Source organism: Heterodontus francisci, chromosome 18, assembly GCF_036365525.1.
Source record: "Heterodontus francisci isolate sHetFra1 chromosome 18, sHetFra1.hap1, whole genome shotgun sequence".
NCBI classification, from domain to species: Eukaryota; Metazoa; Chordata; class Chondrichthyes; order Heterodontiformes; family Heterodontidae; genus Heterodontus; species Heterodontus francisci.
The window spans coordinates 74,362,489-74,374,983 of record NC_090388.1 but is presented as its reverse complement, the minus strand read 5'-3'; the positions used below and the strand labels follow the sequence as shown (position 1 = coordinate 74,374,983).

The following is a 12,495-nucleotide window of genomic DNA, read 5'->3' as shown; positions in this document are numbered from 1 at the left end:
TTGCTGGACTAGTAACCCAGAGACCCCAGGGTATTGCTCTGGGAACATGGGTTCAAATTACACCTCAGCAGAAGGTTGAATTTGAATTTAATTAATACATCAGGCCATGAAACTATTGTCGTAAAAACCCATCTGGTTCACTAATGTCCTTTAGGGAAGGAAATCTGCTGTCCTTACCGGGTCTGGCCTGCGTGTGACACCAGACCCGCAGCAATGTGGTTGACTCTTAAATATCCTCTGAAATGGCCTAGCAAGCCACTCAGTTGTATCAAACCACTACAAAGCCAATAAGGAATGAAACCGGACGGACCACCCGGCATCGACCTAGGCACTGGAAACGACAACAGCAAACCTAGCCCTGTCGACCCTGCAAAGTCCTCCTTATTAGGGGGCTTGTGTGAAAGTTGGGAGAGCTGTCCCACAGACTAGTCAAGCAGCAGCCTGAAATAGTCATACTCACAGAATCATACCTTACAGACAATGTCCCAGACACGGCCATCACCATCCCCGGGTATGTCCTGTCCCACTGGCAGGACAGACCCAGCAGAGGCAGTGGCACAGTGGTATACAGTCGGGAGAGAAGTGCCCTGGGAGTCCTCAACATTGGCTCTGGACCCCACGAAGTCGCATGGCATCAGGTCAAATATGGGCAAGGAAACCTCCTCCTGATTCCCCCCCTCCCCCCACCCTTGGCTGATGAATCAGTGCTTCTCCATGTGGAACACCAGTTGGAAGAAGCACTAAGGGTGCAAAATATACTCTGGTTGGGGCCTTCAATGTCCATCACCAAAAGTGGCTCGGTAGCACCATTACTGGCCGAGTCCTAAAGGACATAGCTGCTCGACTAGGTCTGCAGCAGGTGGTGAGGGAATCAACAAGAGGGAAAAACATATTTGACCTTGTTCTCACCAATCTGCCTGTCGCAGATGCATCTGTCCATGACAGCATTGGTAGGAGCAACTACCGCACAGTCCTGTGGAGATGAAATCCCATCTTCACATTGAGGCTACCCTCCATTGTGTTGTGTGGCACTACCACTGTGCTAAATAGGATAGATTTCAAACAGATCTAGCAATGCAAAATAGGGCATCCACGAGGCTTTGTAGGCCATCAGCAGCAGCAGACTTATATTGAACCACAATCTGTGACCTCATGGCCTGGCACATCCCCCATATTCCCCACTCTATCATTACCATCAAGCCGGGGGACCAAACCTTGTTCAACGAAGAGTGCAGGAGGGCATGCCATGTGGAGCACCAGGCATACCTCAAAATGAGGTGTCAACCTGCTGAAGCTACAACAAGGACTACTTGCCTGCCAAACAGTGGAAGCAGCATGCGATAGACAGAGCTAAGCGATTCCACAACCAACAGATCAGATCTAAGCTCTGCAGTCCTGCCACGTCCAGTCATGAATGGTGGTGGACAATTAAACAACTAACTGGAGGAGGTGGCTCCACAAATATTCCCATCCTCAATGATGGGGGAGTTCAGCATATCAGTGCAAAAAAAAAGACTGAAGCATTTGCAACAATCTTCAGTCAGAAGTGTTGAGTGGATGATCCATCTCAGCCTTCTCTGAAGGTCCCCAACATCACAAATGCCAGTCTTCAGCCAATTTGCTTCACTCTACATGATATCAAGAAACGTCTGAAGGCACTGGATACTGCAAAGGCTATGGATCCTGAAACATTCTGGCATTAGTACTAAAGACCTGTGCTCCAGAACTTCCCGCGCCCCGAGCCAAGCTGTTCCAGTACAGCTACAATACTGGCATCTACCCTGCAATGTGGAATATTGCCCAGGTATGTCCTGTACACAAAAAGCGGGACAAGTCCAACTGGGCCGTCGACAGTCCGATCAGGTAGCACTAGCTTAGCAATAACCTGCTCACTGATGCTCAGTTTGGGTTCTGCCAGGGCCACTCAGCTCCTGATCTCATCAAGGCCTTGGTTCAAACATAGACAAAAGAGCTGAACTCAACAGGTGAGGTGAGAGTGACTGCCCTTGACATCGAGGCAGCATTTGACTGAGTATGGCATTAAGGAGCCCCAGCAAAACTGGAGTCAATGGGAATCGGTGATATATGTCCACTGGTTGGAGTCATACCTAGCGCAAAGGAAGATGGCTGTGATTGTTGGAGGTCAATCACCTGAGCTCCAGGACATCACTGCAGGAGTTCCGCAGGGTAGGGTCCTAGGCTCAACCACCTTCAGCTGCTTCATCAATGACCTTCCTTCAGTCATAAGGTCAGAAGTGGGGATGTTGGCTGATGATTGCACAATGTCCAGTACCATTCACGACTCCTCAGATACTGAAGTAGTCCAGGCAGAAATACAGAAAGACCTGGACAATATCCAGGCTTGGGCTGATAAGTGGCAAGTAACATTTGTGCTACACAAGTGCCAGGAAATGACCATCTTCAACAAGAGAGAATCTAACCATCTCCCCTTGACATTCAATGACATTACAATCACTGAATCCCCCGCTATCAAAATTTTCGGGGTTACCATTGACCAGAAACTGAACTGGAGTAGCCATATGAATACCATGGCTACAAGAACAGGTCAGAGGCTAGGAATCCTGCGGCGAGTAACTCACCGCCTGACTCCCGAAAGCCTGTCCACCATCTACAAGGCACAAGTCTTGGAATACTCTCCACTTGGCTGGATGGGTGCAGCTCCAACAACATTCAAGAAACTTGACACCATCCAGGACAAAGCAGCCCACTTGATTGTCATGCCATCCACAAACATTCACTCCCTCCACCACCGATGCATAGTGGCAGCAGTGTGTACCATCTACAAGATGCAGCAATGCACCAAGTCTCCTTAGACATCAGCTTCCAAACCTGTGACCTCTACCACCTGGAAGGACAAGGGCAGCAGTTGCCTGGGAACACCACCACCTGCAAGTTCCCCTCCAAGCTACATACCATCCTGATTTGGAACTGTTGCTGTTCTTTCACTGTCACTGGGTCAAAATCCTGGAACTCCCTTCCTAATAGCACTGTGGGTGTACTTACCCGACATGGACAACAGCGGTTCAAGAAGGTGGCTCACCACCATCTTCTCAAGGGCAAGTAGGAATGGGCAATAAATGCTGGCCTTGCCAGCGATGCCCACATCCCAGGAATGAATTTTTAAAAAGTTACCGGAGACCAGCAGGAAGCAAATGTCTGCATCATATTTCCCCATCATAGCATGGAGATGCATTGGCCAACTCTGGCATCTTAGCCAACCCAACATAAGCGATGACCTGAATATGGGACCTTATGATCTGCATACCTACATCCACTAGACTATTAGAAGAGACACATTCAATGATGTCTTACACAGGAGTGTTTCGGGCCTTGTACAATGGCGTGGAAAAGGGTAGCTGGAATGGTGCTGCACCTGCTGCATTATGAGGGAAAGGGCAGCTTGTAGTTGGGTGATGAATAGTGAAAATGTTTAACTGGAGGGAACATTCCCTGTTGCAAATGAAAAGGCGAGGAGAGGTGAAAACATACTTGGTGGTGGAATCATGTGGTAAGTGAAAGAAAATAAGATTTGCATTTTATAACAGATTTCATGACCTCAGGGTGTCCCACAATGCTTCACAGCCAATGAAGTACTATTGAAGTGTTGTCATTGTTGTAATGTAGAAAATATAATGTAGGTAGCAGAAATATTAAGTGATATAGCGAATGTGGAGGCTGATAAGGCTCCTCTGAAAGACATTATGATGTGAGGGGTAGGGAATGAGAACAGAGACATAGGAAATGGAGCAGATCCAGTTAAGTTGGTGGGGGGATGGGGAGATGGGGGAGGCAGCAGGGGGAAGCCTTGACAGAGGGAAAAGGACATTTCAGAAACCCTAGTGGGAAGAGTCACCAAAGCAGAAGAGATGGTGGTGGTGTATTGGGAAAACAGTGTCTTTACAGGAATAAGGGTGGGAAGTGGCACTCCCTAGGTAGTTAAGGTAAAGGGTGGGCTTGCAGCAGATGTCTGTAGAAAATCCATTGCCAGAAATTGAGAGGTACAGGAAGGAAACATTAAAACACATGAAAGTTAGGGATAGATGGGAATTGGAAACACAGGTAATGTAACTTTCTCAATCAGGGCAATAGTAGGAAGCAGCAGCAGCTTAGACATCAGTGTAACTGGATTTCGAGGAAGGCTCTCACAACCAAAACCTTTAAGCTGTCTTTTCAAATGTTGCACCTTTCCAGCATTTCCTGTTTTTATTTCAGATGATGTTTCCAAGTGACCCTGCTGGAGGTGCGTGTGTACCTATCGAGTGAGGACAGGGTCTGATTTACTGTAGTCTGGTGCAGACCACCCCATGGCCAAATATCCTCCCAACCACACATATACAGAATAGCTACAAGAGCATGGTACTGGAGTGAACCCTCCCTATGTGGAACCATCTCCTAGTCTGTTGCTATGGGCAAGGTATCTCAATAGTTGTTACTATTTAAGAGCTGTTCTACTTGACTTTTGACTACAAGTTGCTGGGTTTTAATTTAGGATCTGGCAGTGTTGCAGTTATGTTACTGAACTAGTAATCCAGAGAGTTCAAATCCCACCATGGCAGTTTATGAATTTGAATTCCATTTGTAAAAAGCAGCTATCAGTAAAAGTGACCATAAAACCAATTGGTTCCTCATTGCTCTTTTAGGGAAGAGAACCTGCCATCCTTACCCAGTCTGGCCTGTATGCAACTCCAGTCCCACAACTCATGTGGTTAACTGCCCTCGGACTTATCAAACCACTCGGATGTATCAAGCTGCGACCAGTGGTCCAAGAAGAAGGTCCACCACCTTCTCAGGGTAACTGAATATGGGGCAACAAATGCCAGCCTCAGGACACCCACATCCAGAGAACGAATTTTGAAAAATCCATTTGCAGCTGTATCCCATTGTTTTAAATCTCGATAGCGATGGTGTTGAGGGCAGACTGGCTGCATGAACTCTGTATATTAAGTGTGTGAGAATACTGATGTCTGTGAGGGAGGGGGACATGTTGCCCAGCTACTTCCCTTCTGATGTTGCTCCTAGCAACATGTTGCTGTGATACAATTGCTAGGTTGCCGGTGTCATGATACAGATGATTGCATGCTTTTACACTCATGGTCTGATCTTTTGTTCACTCCGTTTTATCCATCCCTCCCAGGGTGTTGGATCAGCGAGTTAATGATCCCACTTTGATCTGACTGCACCCTCCCAGCGCTGCAACAGTTTAGTCGCACACTAGTTGGTGCTGTGCTGAGTGTAACTCGCTGGTGTGGGGCAACCCCTGACAATCCGTGACTCTCATCCAGTATTTGCGCCCCAGCCACTCCCTAAACCGAAAATGGGGCGCCGACTTGCAAATTGAGCTGATCTTCCTGGGGAATGCTGCAGCTGATTTTCATCATAATAATGGGAGGGCATTGCTCCTGTGATTAACTGCAATGATGCTGCCAACCCCCTGTGAATCAAAGAGGAGAATGGGCTACTCCTCGGGGGTCTGGTTGCAAGTTCTCTGCAATGCCATGACGCAATCCAGGTGCAGCTGGAAAAAGGATGGATACGATGCAGTTTTACAAGCTGCCTCCCCTGATGTCAATTGCATTTTTGCATCTTGTCAGTTTCCTTGTTGCAATTGACTTTTCGAATGGCTGCTTTGCTGGTTTTAGGATGCAAGGGGGTGTCCCGCCTCTGTATTTCTGCTAACTCCGCTGGGCTGCGGATCCTCCGCAGTACCCAGCCTGTTGCACTCAATCCGGCTGCTAATGCAGTGACTGTCCCGTTTGACGCAGCAGGCGAGTGATACTGCAGCAGCCGAAACCAGGAGATCCCGCCCCCCACCCGCGCCCAGAGCTGATAGGCTGCAGCGCGCTTGATTGACGTGGCACGCGATCAATCAGGGCCGCCGCTGCCTGGCAACCAGCTGTCAATCAGGGTGGGAGGGGCAGGGTGGGCGAGCTGTCAGCCCAGCTCAGGTCCCATTGACAGCGAGAGCTGGCTGGCTTCAGGTGTGCAGCAGCACCGGTTCACTTCCCAGCACGGTGTGTGAACTGATACCGGTAAGTGCAAAGTGTGAAATGCAGCTATTATTATTTTAAGGAGCTGAGCAGTCTGTACAGGAAGTAGTTGCTTTTTGCACAGCGCTAAAGGCACCAGCTTTTACTATTAAACTCCTGCTGTGTCTAATTTCAACCTTGTATTTCAGTTCATTTCATGTTAAATGCATTTCTCTCCGATGTCGCTCGCTTGTTATTTAAGTATTGTTTGAACCCCATTCAAAGTTGCACGTGAAGGTTTTCAAAATCAGTAAAATCTATGTCGAAAAGTCTTTAAGGGCAATTGCATTCATTTAATTCACTCTGTAAAACAAATGTGAAAGATTCTTCGGGCGAGGGCAAGCTGTTCCAGGTAACGCCTTGACCGGACAGTGGGGTTGAATTTCTTTAAATCATATTTTAGCTTTATTGCAACAGTAGGTAGATGGCTCCCCCCACCACCAGCTTTATACATTGGGACATGATGTAAGTATATACTACAGGCGGATAGAAAATGTATCTGCAATTTAAAAAGAATAATTAAGTCATAAAATCGATTCAAAATATATCTTTAAGTACAGCATTGGATACATTCAATGCTTGGTTGTGTTATAAATCAGTGTGTATATGTGTCTGTGTATCTCACTCCGGAGTGTGCCAGTGTTAGTAACATGCTGGGTCCATGATCACACTACAAGGAGAGCGATTAGCAACGGGAGAGAACCACACATTGTGAACAGTCTATTTACTGGTAACACCCATGTGTATGTAAAATTCTCGTTGTTGCCTCATATCACCTACATATTTTAGAAAGGTTTAATAACAAACTAACTTTTGAATTTTGCAACAGAAATATACAAACTAGTTTTGTCTCCATTTATGGTCGGTATCTGTTTCAGAGGGTGCATTATCATTTGATCTACTGTATCCTCTGGTTGGTATAATGTCATCCCTTAACAGTCTCTGGATTTCTGTAGTTTGCTTTAGCAAGGGAGCTGGGAAGGATGCGTGTGATAATGATTGTTGATACCACTAACTACCTGGGAAATCGGAAGTAAATAAGGCCTGCCACTCTTACCCCGAATATGCCTTAACCCCCCCCTTGCCCCCACCACTGGAGAGAACTTTGGTGAACTGCTTCTCCTTTTGCATTGGCCCTCTTCTGTGTTGTTCACTCCAGGGAATGTATTTGCCCATGAGCTATCAGTTGAGTAATTTCAAATAAGCATCATCTGGCCATTTGGGTGGGTGGGGATGGCAAACTGATAATCATATCTTCCTTGCAACCTTCTTGTTGCTGATATTAGAACACAGAATATACTACTGTACTAGTCATTACCAGGAATTTCACTAGCTCAGTAATGTATTTGGTGTTCCAGTTTAACATGGGTGCCCTTCTATTGTCCTCTAATTTACTGTGAGCTGCACAGTGGAAGAATCGTTGTTAATGACACAGTGGGGCATTTTCCCATGGTTTACACACTGGATTACTATGGATGCAGTCAATATGGAAAAATGAGGGGTGGATATGGTGGGGGCTAAGACCTTACCCTAAATCATCATCAATATGTCTGGTGTGTGGTCTGTGTTGCACTGTCGAGCCAAGTCTCGGGAGGCAATGAGGAAGTATGAACAGTGCTTGAACAAGAAGAATCAAGAACAAACGTGTACATAAAGAATCAATCTTATGAAAGTTCCAAGTAGACAGATCCAAGTCAAAAAATGGTCTGGATTTGACATTAGATCTCCATACACTTATAAAGAATAGAGAATGTCTTTAAGATTGGGTACTCAATTCTCGCCAGGATTTTGGTGAAATAGAATATGGGTGTCGGCCCGACAAGTAGAGCTGAATGCTGGATTAAATCAGTGGGTGCGGGTCAGCTTTGCTCATCATGCAGCATGGGCGGGGCTCTTTTAGCCTTGGTTGCAGAAGATACTCCAAAGATGAAACCGATGAGGAAGGCAGCAGGAAACCACATTGTCACTCTTCTCTAGTAAGTTACCCAGGATTCTTGTATGAGAGACTCTGGCTGGAACCTGCCCTATGGGGCAGAACTGACAAATTGAGCGCATGTTGCTGTACAATGTTGCATCCATTGCTGTACATGAACCCTTGGTGTCCACTTGTGAATCCCACCAAACTCAAAACGCAGCTGAAGAAACCTCACAGAACTTGAGAAGCCTCTTCTGCTTCATATATATTTGATATAAATACTGATGCGAATGAGGAGAACCAGGACCACAGAAGGGGAACCTGGGCTATTTAATCAGCAAAAACATCCAAAAAAAAGACTTTGTTTAATTATCATACAAATTTGTTTTATTTTTTAAAAAGTGAAAATTTCCACCAGTAAACCATCCTGGTTTCTCACTTCCGACCCAATCCTATCATTGGCCGTTTGAAAGTCACAAAAGTTTTGCGTTGCTCATTTAATTAAAAAAAAATCTTTCTGCCTACTGAATATTTTGTTTCTTGGATTAAATAAAGGCTGCTGGAGAACAAATGCAAGGCTTCGGTCTTCTCAGATCTGCCAATTTGATAAGACAGCAGTCCTCAGCTCTGTTAAAATATATCCATCGCGTGCAAAACATTTGTCACTTTTTAAAAAAAAACTCAGAAGAAAAAGTGAATCGTTTCCTTCAGGTTTCAGATGCGTAAGAGAAAATATCGTCTCATTGACCTGTAAATTTAACTAAGAGTGGTTTACTTCTAATTGATGCTTATGCAGCAATTAGATCTGTGGTTTTAAAGAGAGACAAGATAACCATTGGTCTCTTTTGGCAGATTAAAGAAAGAACTTACATTTTATATGGTACCTTTCACACCCTCAGGACATCCCAAAGTGCTTCACAGCCAATGAAATACTTGATGAAGTGTAATCACTGTTATAATGTAGGAAACACAGCAGCCAATTTGCACATAGCATTGTCCCAAAACAGCAAATGAGATGAATGACTGGAGCATCTGTTTTGTTACGACCGAACGCTCCTGTCAAAGCCCCGAATCAAAATTTACGATTCTGATTGTGGTAGGAGAAACGGACTACTAATTCAATCCCATCCCTCCACAGGTCGCCTAACATATTTTAAAACTTTCCAAATTAAAGAAAGACCCAGCCAAATTGTACCATCTATTAACCCCCGAATGAGGCTAACCAAACCAGGTGTCTTTAATCAACAAATTAACTGTTTAATTAGAAAAACTAAATTTTTAAACACTATGAAGATATAAATGACATTTAAAATAGAAAAAATTAGGGTCCTTGCAAATTTACAATCCAATTTTGCTTGAAGTCCTCATAGCTGTCCGATGGGGAAAAAAGGTTCTTCCACAATAGAACAGTCCATAGTCCAATTCCAGCAGTAAGTGATGCTTTCCTTCTCCAGCAAATTTCAACAATTAACGACTTGCAAACACTTTTTAAATGAATCAATTTGTCTTTAGAATTTTTGAGGGATAAAAGATTGTCACTGTCTAACTTCCCTTCCTTCAGTTTAAATTACCAGAGGTCTCTATTTTGACTTTTTTTTTAGAATTTTGAGAGATAATTAAACAGACTAAATTCTCTTCCTTCAGTTTAAATGGCTCAGAGCTCTTCTTTCAGGTGTGAACACCAGCTGTCTGTCTGTATCCTTTGTGTCCATCTAGAACAGTCTGTTTTCAACTAAAATGCCAGTTCAAAAGATAATTGCAACAATGTATATCTTGTCCTGGGTCCCTGAATGGCTGTTGCCGGGCAACCAGGATGCATTCTCTGAAGCTGGTTGGTTCTCTTTCCATATGGTTGTATCCAATGGCAACCAAAATGCATTTTCTCTAACTCCTGAGGTTTCCTGGTTCTTAAAGCGGTACGGCTCCTTTTTCAGCCTTAAAGACACACTACATTTTTTTTTTATAGATACAGCACTGAAACAGGCCCTTTGGCCCACCAAGTCTGTGCCGACCAACAACCACCCATTTATACTAATCCTACATTAATCCCATATTCCCTACCACATCCCAACCATTCTCCTACCACCTACCTACACTAGGGGCAATTTACAATGGCCAATTTACCTATCAACCTGCAAGTCTTTGGCTGTGGGAGGAAACTGGAGCACCCGGCAGAAACCCACGCAGTCACAGGGAGAACTTGCAAACTCCGCACAGGCAGTACCCAGAACTGAACCCGGGTCGCTGTAGCTGTGAGGCTGCGGTGCTAACCACTGCGCCACTGTGCCGCCCTAAATAAAGCACGGTGGGCACGCTGGTGGGCATATTCCCCGGAGAAAAAAAAACTACAGGACCATGACAGTTTGCTGATGTTGGTTGATGGATAAATGTTGGTCAGGAGAACTCCCCTGCTCTTCTTTGAATGTTGCCATGGGTTCTTTTAGTTAAATGTATGGCAAAAATAATGGTATAAGAAATTAAGGCCCATGTAGTCAGTTGGAGAAAGAGGTGGTTGGAGGATGGAAAGCAAAGCTTAGGGGTAAAGAGAAGCTTCTGCTAAATTGGAAAGTTTTTTCGGTGTGTTTTCCATGGGTTAGGTGGTCTTACTTTGGAGAAACTGGACGTGTCTATAGAGGGAATAATACCAACATTTAATGGCAATATCAAATTGAGTATGGCAAATCATGGCTTAGACTCTGAAAATCTGCAATAGAACATACTCGTCATTTTAATTGGTAGTCAAATGGCAGATGCAGCTGAGTGTAGAGCAATGCATTTTGTAAGTTGAGGAAAGAAAGTACAGCTCAAATTCATAGATATTAAGTCGAAAAGAAGAGAGACCTAATTGTGCAAATGCACAGGTCATTAAAGGTGGCAACATAAGTAGATAAGGCCATTTAAAAGAGTCTTCAATGTGAATCTTTAATTTTTGGATCTAGAAGCACAAGGGGGTGAAAGGTTATCGGGGGTAGGTGGAAATGTGGAGTAATCAGTTCAGCCATGAACTTATTGAATGGTGGAGCAGGCTCGAGGGGCTGTGGTCTACTGCTGCTCCCAATTCGTATGTTCACAATATAAAAGTGGACAGGTGATGTAGAATTTGTATAGGCTACTATTGGAGTATTGTGTCCAGTTTTGGCCACTCAATGATAAGCATATAAAAGCAATGGGAAAGGTGCAGTGTGGATTTAATCAAATGTTATCAGGGATGCGGGGTTAGAATTATGAAAATAAACTTGAGGTGTCAGGGCTTTCTTTACCATTCTCCTTCAAAAGACCAAGGACTAACCGAAGTCTTCAAGATTATGAAGGTTTATGATGGGGTAAATAGTGATTGTTGCAGTTGGTTGATAACATGGTAATGAGAGAATAAAATGATTACAAAGGGATAAAATTCTGCAGGGGTTCTCTGATCCCCTGCCATAACGTCGACAGAGAATACTGAAATGGTCAGAGACTTTCCCTCCTAACTTTGTATCATCAGCAAACTTGAATACATTACTCTCAGTTCCCTCATCTAAGTCACTGATATAGACGGTAAACAGCTGAGGTTCAAGCATTGAACACTGACACTCCACTAGTTATACTCCGCCAATCCAGGAATGATCAGTTTATTCATACACTGTTTTCTGTCAGTTAATCAATCCTCAATCCTAATATTATTATTTTTTTTTCCATAGGATGTAGGCATCACTGGCAAGGCCAGCATTTGTTTCCCATCCCTAATTGCCCTTGACTTCAAATATAAATAATTTGGTAAGAGAAACAAAAGTCTGGAGTGTGCTGCCTGAGAATGTGGAAACGAGTTCAATTGAAACATTCAAGAGGGAATTAAACGGTTATATGAACAAGAAGAATGTTCAGGGTTACGGGGAGAAGGCAGGGGAATGGAACTGAGGGAATTGCTCTTTCAGAGAGCCAGTGCAGACACAATGGGCTGAATGGCCTCTGTCTGCACTGTAACGATTCTGTGAGATTGCATCATTGTTACTAAAAGAAAGATTGCATAGCATTGATATAGCACCTTTCATGATATCAGGATTCACCAAAACACTTGACAGCCAATAAAATACCTTTTGAATTGTAGTCACTATTTTAAAGTAAGAAGTATGGCAGTCAGTTTATGCACATCATAAACAATGGGATAATGAACACAGTTAATCTGGGTTAGTGTTATCGGTTGAGAGATGGATAAATGTTGGCCAGGTGACAGGGGAGAACTCCCCTGCTCTTCTTCAAATTGTTCTGTGATATATTTTAGGTCCACCTGACAGAGCAGATGGGGACTCTGTTTAACACCTCATCTGAAAATTGGCAAACCTGACAGTGCAGCACTCACTCAGTACTGCATTAAAATATTAACGTAGCTTAGACGCTCAAATCTCTGGAGTGGGTGTTGAACCCATGATCTTCTAATAAAGGTGAGTGCGCTACCTACCACTGAGCCAAGACTGACCCTTCAGTGCAAAAACTACACGTTCAAGCAACTGGCCATGGGTGTGGGTGGACAAGTTTATATGAAAGTGTGAAATT

General features: G+C 44.2%; 1 protein-coding gene across 2 annotated transcripts in view; it reads left to right on the top strand.

Annotated features, from left to right (window-relative positions):
* The first annotated feature begins 5,966 nt into the window (after positions 1-5,966).
* The window catches only part of LOC137379721 (contactin-1-like), a 934,724-nt gene continuing 928,195 nt past the window's right edge, over positions 5,967-12,495 (top strand). For both annotated transcript variants that reach the window (XM_068050989.1, XM_068050987.1), the window contains exon 1: positions 5,967-6,050. The gene's annotated coding sequence lies outside the window, so the exon portion shown is untranslated. The remainder of the gene's footprint in view (positions 6,051-12,495) is intronic.